The sequence below is a fragment of the Rattus norvegicus genome, chromosome 12, assembly GCF_021556685.1.
Source record: "Rattus norvegicus strain SHRSP/BbbUtx chromosome 12, alternate assembly SHRSP_T2T, whole genome shotgun sequence".
Classification (NCBI taxonomy): Eukaryota; Metazoa; Chordata; class Mammalia; order Rodentia; family Muridae; genus Rattus; species Rattus norvegicus.
This window is the reverse complement of record NC_141545.1, coordinates 31,065,603-31,074,812: the sequence shown is the minus strand read 5'-3', so window position 1 is coordinate 31,074,812 and position 9,210 is coordinate 31,065,603.

Genomic DNA, 9,210 nt, shown 5'->3' with positions numbered 1-9,210 from the left:
GGACTAATCAAGCCTATAAGGTGTTTGCAACCCTATAGTAATAAGCAGAAAATGACAGATATATATATATATATATATATATATATATATATATATATATGGTCTTTATTTAGCTATCTTGTCAGTCTTTTAGGCAGGACTAGCATTTTTATCTTAATTAGACAATTATACATCATGACACACTAATTTGTTAACCTATGTTCACAAATCATTTAATTACCACCGCTGGCTTTGATGTGCCGTTATTATTCAGTTATGGGAGTAAACAATTCAACGGCTAACAGGAGGAAACTCATTATTTTCAGAGATATATTGTTATTTTCAGTGTTTTAAAAACACTTTAATCAAAACTTAAAAAAATACTTTAATCAAGACTGAAAAAAAAAACCTTACACTGTTCTTATAGCAGCAGCAAATGGGGTATTCATTGTTCTAATGTAGACAGATATTTGGGGATTCATTTCACACTATTATTCACTTCTCCATAATTGGGACACATGTCTGATACATACATGTGTTTTCATGTGCATACACATGTGTGGGTAGACCAGAAGTCAGTGTCTGGTATCTTCCTGAATTGCTTCTTTGCAATATATTTTTGAGGCTGGGTCTCGCCTTGAACCTACAGCTCATTAGGCAAAACCGACTAAACTCCAGGCAGCTTCCTGTTTCTTCCTCTTTAGCCTCTTTAGCACGGGGAGTACAACTGTTTTACAGCCCTAGTTCTTTATGTGGTAGGGTTCCAAACTTGGGTCCTCATGTTTGCTTGCACAGCAACCCTTTTAATACCTGGACCATCTCCCTAGCCCTTGAATAGGGTTCTTAAAAGAAAAAAAAAAAGGATAATTTCTATTTTTTCTTTTCTTTAGGTTAATCTTCTCCCTCCTATGATGATATAATTTACAAAATGCAGCTTCTGATGTGGATTGGTGAGCAAGAAAGATGACTCAGTAGGAAAGGGCACCAGCGGCTAGGTCTAGTGACCTGAGTTTGATGCCACAGGGTAGAAGGAGAGACCTGACCCTCATAGGTTTGTCCTCTGACCTCCATAAGCTATGAAATGCATATGCACCCCGCCCCCACCCCTAACTAGGTAAATTGACCTGTGAAGCGCTTTGATGGCTAGAGAGGAGAGGAGCCATGGCCTTCCCATGGGATGTGGCTACATAGTACTGCTCGGATTTTCTTGCCCTTCTAGCACCCTTCTTCCGATTCAGTAAGTGCCCCAGGCCACGATGGCATCTCTCGAGGTGTGGGTAGTTGCGGGTTTCTCACTAGAGTCTTTGATGAAGAGAGCAACCAAGCAGCCAGGTGCAAATTCCCAGCAGGTTTGCTAACTCTCCCTGCTTGTAGTTTGCAAGGAGGTTCGATAATATCGTTATGCATAGGTATGCAAACATCAAGATTACTCGAGGGAATTAAGTCCCCACCTTCCCTGCACAACCGCACTGGTAGGGAAATACTGAGCTATCTTTAAGAATGGCGGCAGAGGGGGTTGGGGATTTAGCTCAGTGGTAGAGCGCTTGCCTAGCAAGCCCAAGGCCCTGGGTTCAGTCCAAAATGGCGGCGGAGTCTTCCTTGTCCATTGGTGAGCTCGGCTTAGCGGGGGAGGGAGCTGGGACCCTGGATTCTTGGCATCCATGAAAGGTACTTGAAGCTAGTGGCTTTCAGATTCTTTTTTGTTTCACGAATTCAAAGGATGAAGTTTGCAAACTGCGAAGGATGACTTTTAGAGAGGAGGTTATGACAGATTCATAGGCGTCTTAAGAGGGAGAGAAGGAGGGAGAGAGGAGAACACCCTTCTTGGGATGTTTTGTGTACAAACTTCTGAAACTGCAGTTATAATTTTTGGCTTCCATTATTTGCCTGTTATTTATGTGCGCTTGTCCGTTTGTCTTTGACACCCTCTCAACCCCTGACTTTCTCTGAATTGAACCCAGTTCCTTATCTATGCTAGACAAGCAGTCTACCGCTGAGCTGTATCTCCGCCTATCAACGGTCTTCTCCATCTCAGTCTAAGCTTGGCCCCTCCAGTCCTTTACTAAAGGTCTGCCGAATGAATTGGCCAAGGGATGAATTGAAGTCACTGGATCGCGGTGAGGAGCAAATTTTCGTCCATTTCCTTTCTTTTGTGCAGCCCTTATCTCATTTCCTAGGGGTCTGCCCTGTGAGCATCTGTCTTTCCTGCTGCTCACTTGTGCCTTCCTCGGTGGCAGGGCTGTGCCTTAGTCGCTGTGTGGCCAAGTGCTTCTTCGCACAGTACCAGGCATGATGTAGGCATCCATCCACGTGTGCTGACTTGAAAGCATGTGAATGCCATTCATTGTGAGCTGGAGCTCCCCGATGGTTCTTTTCATAGGATTTTTTTCCCTCCTTAACAAGAGGACCCATTGTCTTTGCTGAGCACAGGAGAGTAAAGGAAAGCCTTGTTTTCCCTGGCCATGAATTCTACGATCTGTGGGAAGTTATACGGAGTAGGCACAGTGGGTGTTTTCCCAGCCTGGACCACCAGCTCCTCTTTTTCTACCCATATACTTTCAGGCAAGGACTCTGTGGTATTCAGGTGATGATGCCCCTTGTATGTGCTACTTTGAACTAGGGCATCTGGTTGTCTTGGGAGGGTGCCCCCTTTGCTTCTGGACAACGTTCATATCTTCCATTTGAGTCTAGTTTCTAGATGGCATATTAAGAAACAGTGCCGGGGTTGGGGATTTAGCTCAGTGGTAGAGCGCTTGCCTAGGAAGCGCAAGGCCCTGGGTTCGGTCCCCAGCTCCGAAAAATAGAACCAAAAAAAAAAAAAAAAAAAAAAAAAAAAAAAGAAACAGTGCCGTGCCATTGTCTCTGACTGCCAGGATCCACTTGCAGGACTTGCACTTTTATCTTTATAGTTATCTTTACTTCCTAGAGAAATCCCCGCCCCCCATGAGATGCTCCTTAGAAAAGTAAACAAGGGGTGATGATGTGTGCCTCTATTCCCAGCACTTGAGAGGTAGAACCAGGAGGCTCAGGAGTTTAAGGCTGGCCTTGACTACATAGCAATCTTGAGATCAACCTAGGCTACACAGAACTCTGCCTCAAGGAAAGAAAAAGAAAAAGAAAGGTATCTCTCCAGCTGGATTTGTAATTCCAGATCTCAACAGTTGAAAACACTGGCGTGTCAGGTACGAGGCCAGCCTGGGCTAGATAGCGAGGTGGAGACTAGCCTGGACTACATAGGGAAACCCTTTCTTTATAAAATCAAAAGAGTATCCTGTTGCCAAAAGGAGTGTAATGGTTTGTGTATGCTGGGCTCAGGGAATGACACTATTAGGAGGTGTGGCCCTGTTGGAGTAGGTGTGGCCTAGTTGGAAGAGGTGTGGCCTTTTTGGGCATAGGTGTGTCACTGTGGGTATGGGCTTTAAGATCCTCCTCCTAGCTGCCTGGAAGTCAGTATTCTCCTAGCAGCCTTCAGATAAAGATGTAGAACTCTCAGCTCCTCCTGTACCACGCCTGCCTGGACTCTGCCATATTCCCGCCTTGATGATAATGGATTGAACCTCTGAACGGGTGAGCCAGCCCCGATTAAATGTTGTCCTTATAAGAGCTGCCTTGGTCATTCATGGTGTTTGTTCTCAGCAGTAACACACACACACACACACACACACACACACACACACACACAGAGAGAGAGAGACAGACAGACAGACAGACAGAGATGGAGACAGAGAGAGAGAATAAATGACAATGAGGAATGGGGAGATGCCTTAGTGGTTATGAGCAAGTGCCACTCTTTCAGAGAGCTGAGGGTTTTACTGCTGTGAACAGACACCACGACCAAGGCAACTCTTAGAAGGACAACATTTAATTGGGGCTGGCTTACAGGTTCAGAGGTTTAGTCCATTATCATCAAGGTGGGATCATGGCAGCATCCAGGCAGGCATGGTGCAGGAGGAGCTGAGAGTTCTACATCTTCATCTGAAGGCTGCTAGCAGAATACTGACTTCCAGGCAACTAGGATGAGGGTCTTAAAGCCCACACCCACACCTATTCAAGCAAGGCCACACCTCCAAATAGTGCCACTCCCTCCCTGGTCTAAACATATTCAAACCACGACTCTAAGCTATCCTCAAACTTGCTGCGGAGCTGAATTTAGCCTTGAACTCCTGGTGTTCCTGCCTCTACCCACCAAGACCTGGGATTACAGGATTTCAGGTCTGTGCCACTACACTTGGCTTTACTGCCTATGATTGTCTGAGTGTGAAGCATTCCCCATGGGTTCTGGTATTTGAACACTTGACCCCCACCCCAGTTGGTGGCTTTGTTTGGAAGGTTTGGGACCTGTAGCCTTGCTGGGGAAAATATGTTGCTGGATGTGGGCTTTGAGACTTTACAGCCTGGAGGCCACTCCTAATTTACTCTCTCTGCTTTCCGCTTGCAATCTGAGGATGAAAGCTCTCAGTTTCTCGCCCCTGCTGCTACGCTATTTGCCGCCTTCTCTTCTTACCACAATGGACTTACCCTCCTGGAACCATCAGCCAAAATAGCTGCGCCCTCCCCCCCTGTTGATTGCTGTCATACTGTTTTTCACAGAAACAGAAAAATAATTAACTATGCTGACCCCCCTTCCCCTTGGAGATGAAGTCTACACTAAACCAGAGGGGCTTGAGTTTGCCTTTCACACTAGGTCCTGCCTCCTCAGATATGACATGAACATCATCCCTTCATGCTAGTCCTGGGACAGACAGACAGACAGACAGACAGACAGACAGACACACACACACACACACACTGTTCCTTTGGGTAATCCATTTCCCTACTCTGAGCCTCAGTTTCCCAATATAGGCAATATCCATCTAAAAAAAAAAAAATCACTGCCATGTCTAAACACTGCATGATCCAAGTTCAATCTGAAGTGTCCGTTTTAGGTTCTATGACTGAGAACGACCTCCGCTGGGAACTAAACGAAACCCTCAGCTAGCAGGTCAGCAGGGATGCAAGGCCACTCTTCAGCTTTGAGGATTCCATTCACCGTTATCTTCCCTAATCATCTTGGGTTTGGTGCAGGCTCTGGGCTGATAGAGCTCATCCGGCTGCGTAGCTCTGGCTCTTCTGAGAGATCGGGAAACACGGGACGAGGCGAATCCCGGGTGAGGCTGGTGCAGCACCACAGAAAATGGAAGTATTAACAACGCTGAAGTGGCCGCTGGCAGGACATCGGGGGCTGCATCCAGGTTCACTGACAGAAGACAGAGGCCATGGATGGAGAGAGGAGAGATGCAGAGCACAGACATCAGTTCAGGGGGACAGTGGCCACCGTGTGTTTGCTTCAGGGGTGTGGTGATTGGAATGTTTGTCCTTGCTAACGAAGCATGGAACACTCGTGTGTGTGTGTGTGTGTGTGTGTCTGTGTGAGTGTGTGTGTCTGTGTGAGTGTGTGTGTCTGTGTGAGTGTGTTTGTGTGTGTGTCTGTGTGTATGTGTGTGTGTGTCTGTGTGAGTGTGTGTGTCTGTCTGTCTGTGTCTGTGTGTGTGTGTCTGTGTGAGTGTGTTTGTATATGTGTGTGTCTGTGTCTGTGTGTGTGTGTCTGTGTGAGTGTGTTTGTGTGTGTGTGTGTGTCTGTGTGTGTGTGTCTGTGTGAGTGTGTTTGTGTATGTGTGTGTCTGTGTCTGTGTGTATGTACATGTGTGCATGTGTGTATGTGTGTATGTGTCTGTGTGAGTGTGTTTGTATGTGTGTGCTTGTGTGTGTGTATGTGTGTGTGTGTCTGTGTGAGTGTGTTTGTATATGTGTGTTTGTGTGTGTGTCTGTCTGTGTGTGTGTGTCTCTGTGTGTGTGTCTGTGTGAGTATGTTTGTATGTGTGTGTGTGTTTGTCTGTATCTGTGTGTGTATCTGCGTGTGTGTCTGTGTGTATCTGTGTGTGTATCTGTGTGTGTATCTGTGTGTGTGTCTGTGTGTGTGTCTGTGTGTGTGTATACATGTGTGTATGTATGTGTGTGTGTCTGTGTGTATTTGTATGTGTGTTTGTGTGTGTGTGTGTGTGTGTGTGTGTGTGTGCGCGTGTGACAGCAGAATTAGATACAATAGATGAGTTGGCCATGTGTCTTTTCAGAACGAGGAGGGAAATCATTAGGAAAGGAAGATAAAGTGCTAGGCAGCTTTGGGAGAGGAGACTGAGAACAGCGTCTTAGAGTCTTAATTTCCTAGAACAACTATCCCAGAATCAGAGCTCTGACACAATCAGAGCTGCTAACCTGTAATAAACCATCTGTCCCTTTCCAGATGATGACCCAGGTTGGCCTTGAGCTTGTGACTGTGATTGGCCCTGAGTTTCTGATCTTCCTGTCCTCCTTCCCCTCCTGGATACTGGGATTACAGGAGTTCACTACCTGGCTTCTTTATATGGTGCTGGGGATGGGATCCAGGGTTTCCTGCCTGGTACAATTCAGACAGGAATTGTACCACTGAACTTCATTCCTGGCATCAGATGATTGTTCTTAATGAGCAGTAGCGTGTCAGAAGAATGTCACAGCTGTTCCTAGTGACAGCACATTTCCCCCTCTCCACTGAGTGAAGTGACTTCTTAGGAGTGACTTCAGAGGTGGGGTGCAAACAGAAAAGTGCTTTCAAAAGCCAAGTGCATGCAGTAGAAGAAAGGACTGGCAGAGGAAGCCAAGCATGAGACACACACACACACACACGCACAGAGAGAGAGAGAGAGAGAGAGAGAGAGAGAGAGAGAGAGAGAGAGAGCTGTTTTTGTGAGACAGTGTCTCACTCTGTAGCTTTTGTAACCTCAAGATCCTCCTGCCTCAGTCTTCAGATTGCTGGGATTACAGACTTGTTCCACATACCTGGCTCAAGCCTGACTGCTAATCAGAATGTCTCATACTTCCTGCTCTGCCTGCCTTCCTTCCTTCCTTCCTCTCTTCTTCCTTCCTTCTTCCCTCACTCTTCCCTTCCTCCCTCCTCTTTCCTCTTTTCTTCATTCTTTCCTTCCTTTCCTTCTTTTCTCCCTCCCTTCCCTCCTTCCTTCCTTCTTCCTTCTTTCCTGCCTTCTTCCCCCTTTTCCTCCTTCCCTTCCTTTTTCCTCCCTCCCTCTTTCCTTCCTCATTGTTCCCTTCCTCCTTCCTTCCTCCCTCCTTTCTCCCTTCATTCTTTCTTTCTCTCTTCTCCTCTTTTCTTTCATTTATTGATCTCTCTCTCTCTCTCTCTCTCTCTCTCTCTCTCTCTCTCTGTGTGTGTGTGTGTGTGTGATAACAGTAGTCATGCATGGCTTCCAGGCGTCAAACTCAGGTTCTCAGGCTTGACAGCAAGCACCTTTGTTTACCTGTTGAGTCATCCTGTCTACTCTCAACCATTTCTTTACTACACAAGCATATCTATAAATGAATATTCTTACACAAACCGAGGTTCTATCTAAAGGCTAGCTAATTTCTATGGGAGCACTGTATTCTCACCGTTTCATACCATTACCTAAACAGGGCACACGAGACAGCAATACCCCACTGAGACCACGGTTTGAGAGTTGGCGATTTTCAGCCTTAATGAACTTTCGACATGATGGCACATTCAAAGGGGGAGACATCTTCCAGTGGCCCTTCTGGGCCTCCTCAGGCACTCGGCATGCGCATGGTACAGACATACATGGAGGCAAAATGCCCATAAAAATTCTAGCTCTTCTAGGGGTTCAATTCTCAAAAGGGAAGGCAGGGCATGGGAAGTCAGAGGATAACTTGAGCTACGCAGTGAATTCAAGGCCAGCCTGAAATCTAATCTTAAGAAAAAAGAGTCAGGGCTGTAAGTATAGCAGAGTAGTTGATCACTTGCCTGGAATCCATAAATGAGGAACTGGGGCACGGCTCAGCAAGAGAGCCTGCTTAGAATTCCTCAGTGAAGGACTCTGGGTGTGGCTAATCAATAGAGCGCCTGCCTAGAATTCCCTAGGGAATCACTGGGGGAATGGCCCAGGGGCTGAACACTGGCCCAGAATTCCCCATCGAGGGGCTGTTTGTGGGGCTCAGCAGTAGAGTGCCTGTCTAGCATCCCTCAGCGAGGGACTTAGAGTGTGGCTCAGGGTTAGAGCACTTATGGGCAAGACCATGTGTTTTTTGTTTTTTTTCCCCCAGCATTGCAAACCGAGGCAAACCAAACAACGTGAAACAGAGGACGAATCTTATCAGACAGCTTATGTCAAAGTGATGATGGTGCAGTTTGGACAGTTGGGGTAGCTTGTGTGATGGACAGTTTCCTGGCTGCTTCTGTCCGTAAGACATGGGTCAGTAGAGCCTTGCGATATTTCACCTGACTACACAGTCCTCACAGTAGATATTTTGAGCACTTAAAAGCAAAGCAAAACAAAACAAAACAAAAAACCCCTGTCTATTGATAAGTCTTAACCCCTGAGATTATCCACATTCTCCTGACAATCTGTAAGCAAACATAACCTATAAGGTTCTGGTTCTCCATCCTTCTACCATTTAGACACTTGTTTCCTCTCTACTTCCTCTAAATTCAGGTAGCTATAGAGGGAACATGATGCCCTCTACTGGCCTCCTTAGGCATGTGCACTCACATGCACATACTCATACACATAATTAAAAGTAAAAACAATTTTTTTTTCCGGTTTATTTGTGACAGGGTCTCATTATGTAATTTTGGCTGGCCCTGAAACTCACAGAAAGATTGTTTGCCTCTGTTTCTTAATTGCTAGTGTTAGAAGTGTGTGCCGCCACTCCCGGCCTTTAAAAAATATATCCTAAGGGGGGAAAAATCTTCCTTTGCTTATAAAAGAAAACCCTGAATCTTACCTAGCCATCTCACCTATCTCCTATGGTCATTGGCTGGGAGGGGGGATCTGAAATAAAATTAAACCAGTAAAGTTACTTTGTGACATTATAAAGCTGCAGACATTGACAATTCATTCTTGTTAACACTAATTGTAATGATTATTACTAATGTTCCACATGTAAGTCATACCTGTGAACAGTCGTATGATTAATTAGGTTATAATATTCATAGCCAGACACCTGCTGTGGAATGAGAAATGCCTCTCAGATGAGTTGGGGAAAAAAAAATAACCATCAGGGACCCAGAATGTTTCTAGTTGAGAATTTTGTCTTCTCTAAATGTCCCTTCTATTTCCCCCCAAAGAATCTTGCTGTGTTACTAAAAGGGATGGGAGGCTAGGGCTGGAGTTCAGTTGGTAGAGTACTAGTCCGCCCTCCCTTGAG